This window comes from Meriones unguiculatus, chromosome 1 (genome assembly GCF_030254825.1).
Source record: "Meriones unguiculatus strain TT.TT164.6M chromosome 1, Bangor_MerUng_6.1, whole genome shotgun sequence".
Taxonomy (NCBI): domain Eukaryota; kingdom Metazoa; phylum Chordata; class Mammalia; order Rodentia; family Muridae; genus Meriones; species Meriones unguiculatus.
This window is the reverse complement of record NC_083349.1, coordinates 10,632,359-10,648,906: the sequence shown is the minus strand read 5'-3', so window position 1 is coordinate 10,648,906 and position 16,548 is coordinate 10,632,359. Positions and strand designations below refer to the sequence as shown.

Genomic DNA, 16,548 nt, shown 5'->3' with positions numbered 1-16,548 from the left:
TCAGAATGCCTCTAAAACCAAGAGCCTCCGCTAGGTGATTTTAGGATCTTCCCCGATGAGGAGAGAGTTAGCTAGAATTCCATCAAGGTTCACAGCAGTTGAGTCATTTATCGAAAGTATATATATATATGCTTTTATCACAGTGTCCTACCATCTGGCAATGAAAATGGCGTGGCTGCCACCTCGACCTTTTAGAGTGTCTGTGCACTATGTTTTAACTGGAAAGTTCTGTGTATTTTCTCTACTTAATACTTTAAAAAGCCTCTTGGGTACTAAGAGAGGCTTGTAAGCACAGTTGCATGTGACCTGTTCTGGAAAGGGAATTTAGGATTGAGAAGTCCCACTTTATTTAATGGCAGCCTTGTTAGAGTCATGTGATATTTTCATGTGATATTTAGTAGCATCCTTCCAAAGGGACCTAACAGAGCTGTCAGCCAAAAAGGCCACACTACCCAGACAAGGCTTAGAGTCGGAGAGTTAGCTGCCCCGTGGGCTGGCCTTAACCAGCTTCCATGCCATGTGAAAACCTGTGTGTTCCCATCACCATATTCTGTTCCTTTTCCTGGGAAGAGATCGCGCAAGTTTTTGTTTCTACCTCATGTATTATGTGTATGTGGTGCGTGTTTGTGTGTGTGTATGTGAGAGAGCGACAGAGAGAAGATACTTGGTTGAAGTGCATGTGTGAGAGAGAAGACACATTGGTGAAGTATGTGTGCGTGTGTGTGTGTGTGTGTGTGTGTGTGTGTACGTGTACATGGGTGAAACAGAGTGTGCCTTGCTTCCAAAACTTTCTACCCAGAGCCTGCTGATTCAGTTAGATAGCCAGTTCTCTTGGGGATACCATCTCTGCCTCCCACTTTCCTAGCACTGGGATTATAGACAGGCCACCACATTCACTGAGCCATCTCTCCAGCCCATGATTCTTGAGTTTTATTGGCCTGCATTTGTATGGACTTCAGTATGTACCCAGAAGCCCCTGACAGTCACAGGTCTGTTCATCACAGAGTGCTGCTGGTCCTAAGGCTTTGGTCCTTGGTGGTTCATTCCCAAGACAAGCCCTGAACTGATTGGAAGGTTCCTCTAAAGAGCTGCTGAGGTTTCTTTGGAAGATTACTTGGTGTGCTGGTTTTGATCCTTGGCTGTGTCAGTCAGCACGAGCACAGCTCAGCCATCTGAGACTCTCCTGCTGGCACTTCACACCACCTCTGCTCTCTGCAACACCTTGGTCTTGGCCACAGTACTGCAGTTTTCAAACTTCAGCTTCATCTAGAATATTTTAGATTCCTGCCATGTAAAGGAAGTATTGGTGGGCTTCGGTGGGGATTGTTTGAGAAAGAGCAGCCACATGACCTGTGTTGGTCATCAGTGTGCCATCAGTGAGTTCTGACAGGTACACTTTCATCTAGACCCTATCTGCAAAGTTTCCTGGGGGCTTTGTCTGGACCATATCTTTTACCACTCATACTCAGCATAGGCAAACACTAGGTTGTTTGTTTGCTTTTGTTTGTGTGGCTGGTTGGTGTGTTTAGTTTTAGTTTTGTTTTTTTTTAACAAGGTTATCCTTGTTCTAAGCTTTTCCATATATATTTGTAATATATCATGCAACACAGTTTGATGTACATTGGCACCATGTATACTTTTTTATTTTTGCCTGAAGCTCTTTTCCCGTCAATCAACATGCATTTTCAAGTTGTAAAACATGTTTAGGTGGGGTGTGGTGGCACATGTCTATAATTACAGCAGCTTTGAGGTTGTGGTAGTTAGGATCTCTATGCAGTCGCAGGCTAAGCTATGGTATCAGGCCCCTATCTCAAAAAAAAAAAAAAAAAAAAAAGGTGAGGTATTTTGTAACCCACTTAGTGGAATTCTGGCTTTCTGCTTGGCTGGATTTGAGGAGCAAGTCCAGGATTCTGACTTCCTCCTTGGTCTGCCCTTAACAAGATGGTTTCAGGGTTGGGCCCTTCTTTCTCTTGGACATGGAGAGGGTACTCACTTTTCCTACTTACTCAGCATGGCTGGCTTTTCATTTCTCTTTTTCCTGCTGCCTCTTTTCCACCAGAGGAAGTGTAAAAGTCTTGTTCCCGAGGTCTGTCTGGGGCTGTTAGTTTCTGAGGCAAATTCTGTAGGGTTACAGGCCCAATCCTTGAATGGGTTCCATTTTTGCTTATTTATAATTACTTCCTCTTTCCAGAAACTACTCTGAGAACTTACCATAGAATGCTAGGTGGGTGTTTCAGCTTAGGGAGGCAGCTGAGGACACTTCCCTCCCAACTTCCAGCTTGTGTCTGGGATTTCTAAAAAGAGCCAGAAGCGCAACATTAAGTGAAGAGGTGTGGTGAGGGGTCCCATCTAGGGTCAGTAGGTTCCAAGTAGAATTTGAGAACTAGTTCAGTTGATGGCTCCATTTTGGTTTCAAAAAGTCAGTTGTCCCAGCCCTTGCTACCTGGGAGGGAGCTAAGACCCACTGCTACCACCAAATCGTAACAGAGGCAATGGCATGCAGTGCTGGCTTGGGGAAAGGTCATTATTCTGCATTCCAAGCATGGTTTCCATTGAAGGTGTGTTACACCATGGTAAGGTCAAACCATCCTTGTGAATATTAGACTGGGGTTGATAGCAAGTCAAATATTGGAATGCTGGTGCCTAGGAGAGCCTTCATGGGGAAGCAGGTCTTGTAGATGGGGATCTGCATCCCCAGGCCATTCCAATTCATCCACAGCTCTCTATGCAGTTGTGGATGTAGCAAATGTCCATTTTCAGAGTTGGTGTTACCAAGCCTTAGTCATCTGTACCATGAGAGGGTCTTGCCACCCAGGAAAGGAAACTGCTGGATTCCGAAGAGAGAGTGGCTTGCCTCTCTGCCATTTGTACATGCTGGATTTCATCAAGCCTCAGTGCCTGGCGTCCGCTTTGGCTGTTAATGTTCATGACTGCCTGTTTAGAACTTGAGTAAGAGAATTCTGGTGATAGTTGCCACTGCTCCCTCTTTTGACTCGCCCTTTTCTCTCTCCTTGCCCTCCCGTCTGCTTTCTTTGACCTCCATTCTCCACCTTTTATAGTTTTAGAATGGGTCTTAGCAATATTGTCCATACTGACCTCAAATTCTTGATGTTCTTGTCTTGCCTCAGCCTTTCTGGAGACTGCTGGGGTTACAAGTCTGTGCCACTACTGTCAGCCAGATCCTGTTACCTTCAAGGTCATGGCTTGGTGCTTGAGTGGTTAGTTCCCACTCAGGATTGGAAGCTCCATAGGGAAGTGTGCTCACCTAGTCCCAGATGCCTTCATGCCCGTCTGTATGATTGGCTCTCTCAAGAAGCTGCACAGTCCTGTTGGTTCCACTCCAAGTACTACTTCAGCTTAAGAAGTAAGGTGGCAGGGGTGGGGTTGGGTGTGGATTCCTGTTAGGTTTTTCAGACACTCTGTCCTGATAATTCACATTACCTTGAGACCACCGTTGGGTTGCTGGATCACTTACTCTTTCTAAAGCTTGGGTGAAGTGCAAGATGGTAGCAGCTAAGCCGTGGTTTCCACCTGGTCTTTTATCATCACTCTCAGTTCCTTTTCCTTTCACCTCTTGTGGCTCAAGATAATTCAGGTGTTGGTGCTTGCTGTGATACACACTGTGCACTTTGTGACATGCTTGTCACCTGTGTTTAACTAACTTGAAGTCATCTGATTTATGTTTTTGCCTCTGAGCACTTACTGTGAGCCAGGTGCTAGGGAACCTTGCTTCATTTGCTGAAGTTGCAGTGGGAACGTTGCTGCTTATGGAAATGGCTCTCCCTGTCCCCGTGGTTAGAGACATGGGAACAGCGGGCTCTTTTGAGTTCCCCAAACACTTGATGCTGACAAGAGAAAGAAGTCTGGACCATAAGGCTTATTTGTCTCCAAGCATTTTAGAAAAAAAAAAGATATAGCTGTGCCGGGTTTAAATATAGCACGGTGTTTGCTACCAGGGTGGGGGAATAAGCAATTGAATATGTAGGTCATTGACTTATGAGAATGAGTTGGGAGTTTTCCTCGCATTTGATTAACACTGTCTTACCATTGGGCCATCAACACTCTGCCAAAATTGGGTTACACAGAGTTCAGCGAGCCATCTGGGTGGGGGAAGAGGTAGGCTTCGCAGAGGACACCTTTGCCCTCTTAAGGTAAGGAGAGCATGGCTTGCTGTCAAGCCTCGTGGTTTGCATGGCTGTGGCACTTAGCCGCTCTTCAGCTTTTCTCTGAACTGAGAGGGAGCTGTCCTGGGGAGGGCCACCTCTGCGGGGCTTCTGAACACATCCACCCGGAGAGAGGAGGAAAGGGCGCTACTTAAGTCGGGATAAATGCCAGCGGTGTATTTTAATACAGTCTTGATTCAGAGCACACTGTTTGGAATTGCATATTTAAAAGGAAACTGCCATCTCCTTTTGAAGGTATGTGACATTTAAAAGATCTGTAGCAGAAGATTGGTTTGACAGCTTCGAATTATATTTGAAAGAGTTTTTCTTGTTTGAAAAAAAAGAAAATGATTACTTCTATTTTAAATGTCATCACAAAGACATAAACATGTTTAATCAAATTATATATTTAATTTATGTAGAATGTAATTTTTATTCATGTGGAAGATTCATGGGTGGTTTTCTTCCCCCCCCCCCCCCAGCAGCTTTGAAGCCAAGTGATGCTGGTGGTTTGAAAGTGGCTCACTTCTTCAAGAAAACAGCCATTTAAGGTTTCATAAAAAAATCTAGGGGGGAAAAACGGTACAAGTATTGAAATCTTTGTTTGTCCATACATTGTACGTCACTGAGCATTTTGGGGAAAGAGGTATTTTTTCATGATTGTTGCCTGGTGATAGTAAGGATAAACTCTGGTGGGAAGAAATGAGAAAAGTGCAAGCCGGAAGACAATGAAGGCGGAAATAGCAAGGACGCTCCTGTAATTTTCTTCTTTTGGAGTCTTTGAATCAGCAGGGAGTTACTGTGAGTGCTCGATGCAGAGCCAGCGCTCCACTCCTTAAAAGGGAGGCTGGGAGGATGTGGGAGGACAGACCCAGTGCTACGAAAAGACCTTTTGCCTGGTATAAAAGGCTGACACAAAGCTGCTTGAGAAACGGAGAGAGCCATGAGTCTGCTCTGGGCCAGGCAGCTTTGCTGACCCTGGCGATCTGTTGGAACACTCCGGTTCCAGAACTTGTTTTGAGTGAGCCGGGTGTTGGAAGCCAGCCAGTCCGGCGTACACATGGTGGCTGGGACAGTTGTAGCCTGTTTCCAGCCTGCTTGCTGCCTGTAGTTTCGATTCAGCCAGGCTGGATCAGGCAGTTCTGATCCCAAGCGGCCCACTCACCCAGCTGCCCCAGCGGCTCATTTTCTCTCACCCTAGGCCCCAGTTGAGCAGCCTCCTGTTAGGTGTGGCTTGGGGCTGACTGGGATGTAGCGTCTGGAAGAAAACAAGCCAGGCAGGCTTTCTGAGATGTGCCAGCTCCAGTGGAAGGTCAGGGTTCAGGGAGCTGTGTGCTCTTCAGGGCTACGTGCCAGAAGGCAGTGATAGCCCTCTCTATGCCTGTGTTTGCCAACAGGACCCACTCTGGTTTCTTCTGTGTTTCTTTCAGCCTCAGAGTGGTGAAATTCTGTGCTACCTTCCTGGTTTTATTTGGCTTCTGGGAATTTAAACTTAGGTCTAAACTTGGCAGGCCTTTTTTTTTTACCCACAAACCACTTTTCCAGCCCCATTATCTTGTTAGATTCACATATAAGTGTAGCAGAAGTAATACAGTGAGATGTCAAGTTTCTCTCTCCCTCCATCCTCTCTCTCCCTCCCCATGGCTAACATTAACCTCACTTTGAAATAGACATTGATAGGTTCCTCAGTGGGACAGGCATGCAGTCTTGCTTGCATATTATCCAAGGGAACTGGATAGCTCCCACATACTATGTCCCATGCCTTGGATGTTCCAGCGGGGCTTTGTGTCACCATGACTTGGTTAAGAAGAGTCCATCACCTTGTCAGTTTTCTTCCTCATGTTGTGTTTCTGCATAGAGCACAATGACTCATGAGAAACAGGTACTGTCTAAAGGACTGTTAGGTTTCGGCATTGTTAGCAGTTATGCCCGGAGAACAAGGGGTACCAACCCATTCCACAAATCTGGCAGGAGCAGCCCGTGCTTCAAGCAGAACCCCCACAGCCCCCCTGGCTTTGATGTGCTTCAGTGAGAACTGTAAAAACTGCAAGTTCTGGCAGTCTCTAATTCTACAGGAAATATTTGAATGCTGTTTGTTTTTCTGAGACCAGGGCTACTCGTCAGCTTGCTATTTGGCTCAGGTTGGTCTTTTTTAACTAACTCCCCCGCCCCCTTAAGCCTTCTAAGTGTTTGGAATTACAGGAGTGGACCGCCATACCTGGCTCAAGCTGTTAAAGACATGTATGCGTTGGCACATTGTGTGAATAAGAATACCATTTAGCATTTACAAATTACTGTCCCCATCCTCATGAATGTCAATGTACCAAGGCTTTCTTTCTCCATCTTGGGGACAATTTGACCACTGCAGTTCTTCTGAGTTGAAATTCTTGGGATGGGGCATAATTGTTTTGTAATAACTAGAACTCTGAAGGACACTCCGCCATCTACCATATTGTACTGTAGCTATTTTAAGGGATCAGCATCTCAAGCCAGGGGTCCAGGTGGCTGGAAAACAAGACAGGCAGCTTGGGGAGCACCCCATCTCTGTTCCCAGCTTTGGCCCTATTTCCTGTGACCTGAGAACTTGCAGCATTTTTTTTTCTTATGTCAGTAAACACATTCTCTTTGCAGAACATGGATGCATACAGAACAAAGTAGGAAGAAAACTAACATGAATAATGAGTAACTGTTCTATTATATATTTTAGAAAATCACTTTTAATCATAGCACGGAAAAATAACACTTCAGAGATTTTTTTTTTGTGTCGTGCATATATGTATACATTAAAAGATGAAATTCATTCACTAGAGAATATTTTTAAATAAAAAAATCTAAATGTTTTGTATTTCGTTTTCCGTTTCATCTATAGGTATTCCTGTATCTACATATTTTGGAATGCTTGAAATTTTGTCCACATATGTCCATAATATCTATATATGTGTCACTATATATGGGTGATACAATATCCCTAATGTTTCCACCCCCACCGCCCACCCCCAATGCAATGACTTTTTACTTTTCTGTAATATTTTGACCACTTGTCTTATGATCCTCAGGAACAGACTAGGGCTATGGCAAAGTTTCAGAGATGGCTCCCAGGTGTAGCTGACCAATGCTTCCCCCAATGGCTGTGTGAGAACTCTTCTGCCCTGCAGACTCATCTTTCAACCTCACACCAAAGCTTATGATGGTGTCCAGGCTCCATCTTGTCATAATGATGGTCTGTGCCTCAAACGTCTGGAGACACCTGTACTGAGACCACTCTGTGCCATCTGTCCTTGGCTCAACTGCGTGTTGGTGCGTACCTAGTGCCTAGCATCCCACTGCTTCTGGTAGACAGGAGGCCAGTGGCCCAGTCATTGCCAGTTCAATCTGGCTGTTCTCTCATATCTGCTTCTTCCACTCTCATATCTGCTTCTTCCAGCAGGTTCCCAACGCTCAGAGAGAAGCTTGCTTTCTCATTGGTTATTTTGACCTGGATACTGTTTGGAGTGATGGCCCAGAGCTGAGACACCTAGGTGGCTTTGGGTAAAGGTTAAAAGGTACCCTGGTGAGTTTTTGCTGAAGATTGTGGAGTCAAACTTCTTTGAGCTGGGCTGGTTTTCAGGGAGTCCTGATCTGCTGGGCATTCTGTACTTCCCTGTTCCAAGCAAAGATGGTTGTGCTGTCTGTAGTCCTCCTATAGATGCTGCCTTTTCACTCCATCCCTGGGAGCCTGTGGCCAGATTGCTCACAGCAGCCACCTTCTCTTTGCTGGCTGACTGTCACTTTGGGTGTGGAAGTTGAGCTTGAGGTCACAAAATGACATTGTTGTGTGGGTTGTTGGTGCTCATGCCTTTTATAACTTTGCCACAACCAGCCCTGACTAGCATATCCGATAATCAAGGGACATTCCTGTGTCCAGTGACCAGCAAGACTCCCTACCCACCAGCTCCCCCCTCGTGCCCTCAGTGAGCGCTCCTGTCACCCACTGCCCCATTGAGGGTCCCAGGAGTGTGCTTCCTGTCACCTAGTAGTAAGTAGCCTGTGGGGGCACAGCTGAGGCCTGGGCATGTCAGTGGCTACGTCTGTTTCAGTACTGTAACACTGTCTCCCTACTCAGGTGGTTCCAAGGCTTGCCTTGTGGTTAGTGTCACTGGTTGTCCTTGTATTTGAGGAGTTCTCCGAGTCACAGCTGTTGAGGCTTTTCATTCACGTTCTTACAGCCTAAAACCAGCTGAACATGTTTGCTGTTCCTCAATTTGTGTGTACTTCACAAAGCCTGGATATGTATAGTACTACCCAGAGGACCTTGTCTTTTTTTTTTTTTTTTTTTTTTTTTTTTGTAATTGACACTCTTGGTAGGATAGGTTGACCTTAAGTGTGGTGATACCCAAGTGGCTATGAAGGACACCAGAAGAATTAGTTTACAGGATCGTTTTCATTCTTGATGAAGGGGGGAAATTGTTTCCAAGTTAATTAATGTGCCTTATTTATTATGAAGGCAATAGTTGGTTGTCGGTGGAATTGAGAACCAGCCCCGCTCAAAAGCCGGAGGATCCCAGACCTTCCCAGATCACACCACATTGGCATGTGTTTCGTATGTGAGATGTGGGCTACTTAATACTGCCCTGCAGTGGACGTTGTTGTGTACTTGCTTTTCCCTGTGGGAAACATTGGGCCGGGCCTTCTAGGGGTAGGCCTGTACTTAGTGGACCAGGTACAAGATACTCAAAGTGCAGATGCAGGAGTGGTAACAGCCGAAAGACCAGGATCACCGATGAACCCAGGAAGTAGAGCTCGGGAGAAAAGGCTGCAATCCTTCAGCTGCTGGCCCTTGTGCCGCAGCCCCAGCCCCCAAGTGTGCACATCCCTTCTTTCTGCTTACCGAGCTGGCAGGAATTCCCACGGCCCCTACTGTTCAGTTCATGCCTGCAGTTCCGTGTGGGAAGGGGAGGGTGGGGGTTAGTTGGGCTGTTCCTCCCAGGCGGGCAGGGTCCTTGCTGAGGCAAGAGAGGTGGGAGAGCAGGCTGCCATGCCAGCCTGTACTGAGGCTCCCCGGGACGCTGTGGTCTCTGCTGTAGGAGCGGTGGTGATCTTAATCAGCTAAGTCATTTCTGTGTCTGGCTGTATACTCCTGGAAGTTCTTAGAGAAACCTGCCAAGAAAATTTCCCCTGGTGCGTCCTCGGGGCACCACACAATGCTGCACTGTCAGCAAGTATCTGCCGAAACAAGTATGTGAATTCATAGGTGTTCTGAGGCTAGCTCCGCTCTTTGTAAGTACCTCTTCCAAGCTTCAAATAACAATGGGTGCTTGCTTGAAAGATTCTGACAGTCTTCCAAGCCTTTTAACATTTTTAATCCACTAAATAAGCTGTCACCCTTGGCTCAGGCTGCAGTCTCTTCCTTGAAGCCCTCTTGGAGGCACAATTGCATTTCCTGCTCACCTATAAGACCTGTGCCTACAACCCACTAGATTAGGCAAGGGTAGAGCAACACGCGCTCCTGTGTTCTTCAGACCTGGTTTATGGTGGAGAAACGTAACAGGATATTTTTATTACCCACTTATTTCTAAAAAAAAGGTCATTTTTGTCAAGTGGCTATGGAATTGCTTTATGCTTTGGGAGTATTTCTGTCTGTCTGTTTAGTGAGACGAAGTTTCATTCTGTAGCCAGAATTCAGAGATCCACCTGCCTCAGCATCATTAGCGATGGGATTAAAGGTGTGCGCTACTTAGTACACCTGGAAATTCTTTACACACATGAATGGGAGAGCGTGTGAGAGAGAGGCGAACATTTTCTTCTCTACCAGACAAATACTTGGAAATGGGGTAAAAATCGTCTGGCACTCTAGGACTAGACACACTACACAGAGTTTAGCTGTGTTGATAATCAATACCAGATTTCCTCCTATGTTCAGAGACTAAGGGATGTTTAACATTAAGTAAGGTCAGAAGGAAAAGTGCTAGAGGAGATGCCTATGGGACGGGTTTTAAAGAGTGTATAGAAATACAGGTGTATAGCAGGCACCCGAGTGCTGCCACCTCAGAAGAATGGTTCTATGGCGGATGCTTCTGTCACGGAGGCTCTAGACTACTCAAAGCTTTGCGTTTCCCTTCGTTCCTGACACGAGAGAGCCTGGAATGTCTACGTTAGCCCACCTTCCTTAAACTGGGTGGTCTGGTTTGTAAGGTGGGGGGGCTGGGGTGCAGTGTGCGGTGAAGTGCCGCTTTGCCTGTCAGCCAGGCCTCTTCGGTTTGAATGGAGGGCTCTGTTAGGAACCCAGGGCTTCTTCAGATCTGTGTGGCTGAACCGGGCATCCTGGCATGTGACTTGGGAGGCAGACACTGAAGCATGCCCGTTTTTCCCAGACCCCCAAAATTGAATGGCGGGAAAAGTCGTGGCTGGTTGGGAGCTTAGTGATTTCCTGGCTTTTGTTTGTAGTGTGGGTTTTGTTTGTTTGTTTGGTGGTTGTGATGGTGAGGCTGTGTTAACCAAATGTTCTAATCCAGGTTAACTGGTGAGATTCTGGGGAAGGGCATGCTCAAAGATTGGAGGTAATAGTTCATGTCTGTAGAGTGTGGCTCTGGCCTTTCTCGAAGGATGCCTACATATATGTAGGCTCTGTAGTTGCATAGCAGCCCCCACTGGTGGAATTCCATCCTCATGGAAAAGCTGTAGAGAAAGACACCTGGCTGTGCTTTCAGGCCAGATGTTGGCTTCCTCTCAGCCACAGGGCTGACTTCACTGCTCACTCCTGCTGCTGCTCTGCCTGTATGAGAAGCAGGTCGGGTGACTGGGATGATACCATATATTTCCCCTCTGCCCTACCTGGGTAGGATGAATGTGAGTGCTGTTTAATGTAATACCTAGCTTCATATTGCATTTGCCAAGAAAGTGCGATTTTATTGAACATTAGGATTGAATTCTTAACTGGGCAATCAATTTCAGTAGTGAGTTAAAGTGCCTCCTATTAATGGACAGCTGCAGCCGTTCATCAGACTTCCAGTAGATTAGCAGTTGTCAGCATTTATGCTAATAGCACTTATAAACCAGGAGCTTTATGAAATGCACTTTATAATTCTGTATTTCTTACAACACTTGCTAATACTTTTTGCTTGAAGGTATTGATTGTTTGGTCCTTGGCATGCTATGTGCCCCGTAAAGGAAGCCAAGTGACATTTTCACACCGACGACACACTGACGACACTATCACCTTTCTGGTTTTGCACTCTTGGCTTTATGTCCGACTGGATGGAAAGGGTCCATTTGTTCTGGTACTTTACTATTTAATTCGATCTGCTGTGCAGCTACAGCAAGACAAATAGTATTTTTAATGAAACCATTTAATAACCTGGAAGCTTCGAGTTGAAGGCATTGGGAAAATGCAATTAAAGAATGGCTGGAGGTAAACAGAATCAGTGCTACATCCTCACTGACTCAATTCATTGTGTTTTCAGGGTTTCATCACCGTAAATGGTTGTGAACCGATGAAGCTGCGCCTCCTGAAAAAAGACGGACAGCCCATCGCGTGAGCTGTAGAGTTCTTGGACACATTAATATTGGTGAGTTACTGTAAAATATCTCCAGGTAAAAGCTGAGTGGTCTGAAATCCCCTTTGGAAGGTGTTTTCAATTAGCAGATGACTGTGGCTCGCTGGCAGCCCCTAGTTGCTTCCCCGGGATGTCTCATGGCAGGATCATATTGATTGTCTTTCAATTAATTGCATCTGGTATTTTCATTTATCAAAAGCAAAATACATGTAATTAACTCTGAAGCAATACAGTCCGGTGGCAAGAGATCCCTGCTGCTGCTGTGCTGCTCCAGAGATAAGTCAGCGGAAATTACCCTACAAGGAAACTCCAGGATGGTAGGACTTCTAGGCGTATTAATTAAAAAGAATAAAAATGAATTAGGGAGATGGTTTCTTGCCATCTAGTTACTTTGTAAGATGGTAGATGGACGTCGTTAAAAGGAAGTGGCCGGCTGGCAGGGGCAGGGCTGCTTATGCTTCTAGAGTTCCAGTCTTAGGGATTTCTTATGCACCTAATGACTTTTTCCCTGAGGAAGTCAAGGGGAACTGTGGGTGTGGGTGGGGGAGGCCTGTGGCAGAGAGAGTATTGATCGGGCATGGCTCAGTCCTGCGTTAGCAGTGAGGCTTGGGGTCCTTAGCTTACTCTCAACATGCTTTTAGCCATTGTGCACAGTTGTACACAAAATATGGGTCTTGCTCAAAAGTCAACTTTTTTGATAAGATTGATTCTGTGCACTCCCATCAGTGTCGTTCATGATCAAAATTCTTTCTATGTAGTTTAGAGGATTGAATGGTGGTCAAAATGGCGGCAGCTGGCTTATAGCTGGCATTGTGGCCTCCTGCCTGGCTTTCCCAGCTTCTGGGAGCAGCAAGTGGTGATCCCCAGGGGACCAAGCTGAGTCTGAGTATGAACAAAATGGCAGAGGGAGTTTATAGAGTTATAGATTGAGAAAAGATCTGCTTGGGCCACTCCCGTTGCTTTTCTTGGTGCAAGGTCAGTGGGAACACGAGCGTAGCCAGCTCAGTCCTAGGCTTGCAGACCCTCCCAGCTTAGTGTCTGTCAGCAGGTAGCATTACTTTTGACTAGGTGGAGGAAGAAAGTAGGGTAGTGGGCTAATAGCTCCATCCCTGCCCTGCAAGCCCTCTTAAAGGTCCAATTTCATTTGACTACAGAGACCTTTTCCAGCCATTGTTTGGTAAAGTGGGTGAACTCTCACATTGGTTACTTAACACAGGAGTGCTTTGGATAATTTTCTTTGGACTATTATCAGTCTTAGCACCAGTGAGGGTGATGGACTGAAGAGTATCCATGAAGAAAGCCAATAGCTTCTGCTCTGGCTAGTTTTGTGTCAGCTTGATACAAGCTAGAATTATTTGGAAAGAAAGGGCAAGCCTGTGGGACATTTTATTAAATTAGTGATTGATGAGGGAGGGCAGTACCACCTCTGGATTGATGGTTCTGGGCACAATAAGCAGGTTAGGTAAACAGTGAGGAGCAAGCCAGTAAGTAGTGCTCCTCCATGGCCTCTGCCTCAGTTACTGCCTCAGGTTTCTGCCCTGATGACTTCTTTTGATGATGGACTGTTAACATTGGTTCTGTTCAAGACCCGGCCGCAACAGATGGATACATGAGTCAGGGAACTCCCTTGCTGGAAAGCAGTTCCTCAAAGGGACAGTAGGTGTATTTTATGGATGTTCATCTTGGGTTGGGAAAAGAAGCAGTTTTGTATATGTCTGTAAAAAGAACTGTCACATTAGGGCCCTTAGCTGTTCTCACATAAAATAGTGCAGAATCCTGGTAGCTGAGGTTTCATGAAAAGTGGATCCAGACCTGGCTGCTTACACACACTACTTTCCCCCGCCCCCCTTTATATTTTATGCTTATGGGTGTGTTTGTGTAGTGGGCTCAGAGGCCAGAATTGGGTACCTGGTCCCCTGGAAGTAGAGTTATAGGTGGTTGTAACTTACTGTGTGGGTACTGGAAACCAAACCCTAGCCCTCTGAAATAGCAGAAAATGCCTGTGGCCACTGAGCAGCCATTGAGGTGTCAATGTGATAGTTTTCAGGGTCCTGGGTGCTAGTTACTAGCTCCAGAATATGTCGCAGTAGCTACAGAAAGGCGTTCAATTCTGCTGTGGTTGTTAGGCCAGGCTGTCAGGGTGGGAAACCAAAAGCCCGAAAGAAAATGTAAAGTATGCATGCAGCAAGGAGTTGGGTGAGGATGTAAGCTGGACAGAAGTGGAGTCCCTCTTTGTGGAAAGGCTCTTTGTGGAGCCTTGGTTTCCCCAGTGGAAGCCAAGCGCGTGATAGCCGCCCCCAAGAATAAATGGAAGTGTTAGAGGAACCACACTTCCTCTTGAGAATTTCAGAATCCAAGTGTCACTTCCTGAATGGGACCAGACTGTGGGATCTAGTCCCCATTGTGTCAAGTCCAGGGCTCTCTGCTCCTCCTGATGGGTTTAGTTGTCTCATGTTAACAGTGCTCTCTGCCTCCTGCTCCATCCAGTTGTTGGCTTTCTTCAAGGTTGAAGAGGAAACATATGTAAAAACAGAAGGGGCCTTTTTCTGTGGACAACTTATTATCGAAATGGTACCGTTCTGCTGCCTTTCTGACTATTTATAAATGCACGAGACCTGTGACATCAACTTTAAAAGTTTTGTTTTTAGTGTCTCAAGTTTGGGTTTGTACATGGGTGCTGTTGCCATCAAAGCCAGAAGAGAATGTGGGGATTCCCAGGAGATAGAAATTACAAGCATTTGTGAGCCACCTGACATGGGTGCTGGGAATCGAATGCTCTCTCAACTGCTTCTCTCCAGCCTCTGTATTTTTCTGCCTTAAATATGGCCTCAGGTGAAGTCAGTTTGAGTTCATTTTATCTCTGGACCTCCTCCATGATATGCTCAGACATGCCCGGCTTAGAGAACAGAAGTGCTGAAATCTGAACTTGCAGTGGTCCTCACCCAAGTACTAGTGAGATCCTAACCCAAGTCCTCACCCAAGTACTAGCGAGATCCTAACACTGGCTCTATCTTCAGATAGCTCAAGAGTTGGTAGATACTACAGGTTTGTTTTTTTTTTTTCTTAATTTATTTAATTTTATTTTTTGTGCATTGGTGTGAGGGTATCAGATCTCTTCAAACTGGAGTCAACAAGTTCCTGTTTTCTCTTTGCTAAAAGAGCTCAGTCCAGTGCATTTTGAAAGGCAGTGCTCCAAGAACCACCAGGAATCCCATGCCCTCCTACAGCTGGGCTCAGCCTAATGTTTTATCAGGGTTTGAAAAGAGGATGCTCTTGGCCTATGGCTCCACCCTTTTCTTGGCAGCCATCTAACCCCAGTCTAGCACACGTATTTTATTGATTGACTCGTTTATTTTTGGCAAACTTTCGAGACTCCCACCTGGCCCCAAGCTGCTTACAAATAAAGTCTTCCTGCTAACTAAACGCATTTTGCAATTCATTCTTTCCACATAGCAATTAAGATAATTCCCTTAGACTTATACCAGCTAAGGATAAATAGCAGGCTTTAAAAAGAAAATGCTGTGTAATTTGGCGTTTCGGGGTTCGGCATAGTCTTGTGTGAGTGTCTTGTGTGAGTGACTGAAGGGAAGTGGGGCATGTCTCTCTGAACTTTATCTGAGAAGCAGCTTAAATAGCGGCATTTATACGTATTTCGTAACGTGGCTGGTTTCTTTTAGCACGAGGAGCCAACAAATCAGTTTCACAGCAGTGGACTGTTGAAAAGAAATAGCAACAGCATGTGGGGTTAAGTTGCAGAAGCTGTTAAAATTAACCATATATGTAAAAAAAAAAAATTAAGGAAAGCTACTAATTGGCAAAGATTAAAACAAAAACAAAATAAACATCAATCCTTGGCTAGAGAGCCAAGGTGGTGGTATCTAATTCCCATTTTCTGTAGCTGTATTTACTGTCACCAATGGCTCTCTCACAAGGTCCTCCCCTTCCATCCTACTCTCCGGGCTTTGGTCTGGTATCCCCGTGAGGGTCTGGTTGAATGCCATTGTGCTGTGTGTGAATGGGTTTGAGAATGAGGGTGTAGGTGAAGTGACCCGCTTGCTTTATCACCGCATGGCTTTGGGGAGTCTCTCACAGTTCACACATATACATTGTTGAATTCAGAGGGAACCTGTGTTGTCCCGGGCTGGTATCACCTACAGTTCCTCGGGAAAACGAATCGGAAGCGTGTGGATGGGTGATCGGGTCGTGGGTTTGCCTGGTGGCACCCCGGAGAAAGGATCCCAGAGTCCAAATTAGATTTGTTCTTTTGTTCTCAAACACTTAGTCACAGTGTTGACGATAATAGACCACAGTCCATTTTCATGATCCAGGGACTTGGTAGTAAGCTTAGGCAGGAGTCACAGGACAGGGATAGGGTCCCATCCCATGGAGATGGTTTGTCTCCAGCAGTGCTGACCGCCCTGGGTTGGCCTTGGAAACATCACTGGGGATGCTCATTGCCGAGGCACTCCTACCCTTCCCACACGCTTGCATTACCAAAGCTCCTTGAATGCAGAGAGGTGGCCTATGGTCTCCTGTCGCTGCTGGAACAGTAGCCAAAGATGTTACTCTGTTTTGATGGAGTCTCTCTTCTTTGTCCTTTCTGATTTCTTCCAGCAGAAGGGTGAAGCTAATTGAGACGATTCAAAAGGGAGTTGTGGGCGGGTGGAGGCCTAACCTGCCTTCCTTCGTGTGGGGTAGGGTAAGGAGTCTGAGCCCTGTGTGGTTGGGAGCCTGCCTGTGCTCTCCCATGCCCTGGGAGTGCTATGCCACCCCATAGAGAAGAGGGGTTACGGTTCTGCTGCCAGGACTAGATCCACGCAGTGACCAGGAAGACAGCGCAAGAATTTAAGCGG

General features: G+C 46.1%; 1 protein-coding gene across 12 annotated transcripts in view; it reads left to right on the top strand.

Annotated features, from left to right (window-relative positions):
* Positions 1-16,548, top strand: part of Ctbp2 (C-terminal binding protein 2) — a 126,684-nt gene that overhangs the window by 27,786 nt on the left and 82,350 nt on the right. For 8 of the 12 annotated variants that reach the window (XM_060381305.1, XM_021652566.2, XM_060381298.1 and 5 more), the window contains one exon: positions 11,603-11,707. The gene's annotated coding sequence lies outside the window, so the exon portion shown is untranslated. Of the gene's footprint in view, positions 1-7,219; positions 7,461-7,590; positions 7,714-10,967; positions 10,989-11,602; positions 11,708-16,548 lie in introns of those variants that run through there. The other 4 variants (XM_060381319.1, XM_021652570.2, XM_021652567.2 and 1 more) reach the window with 3 other exon arrangements.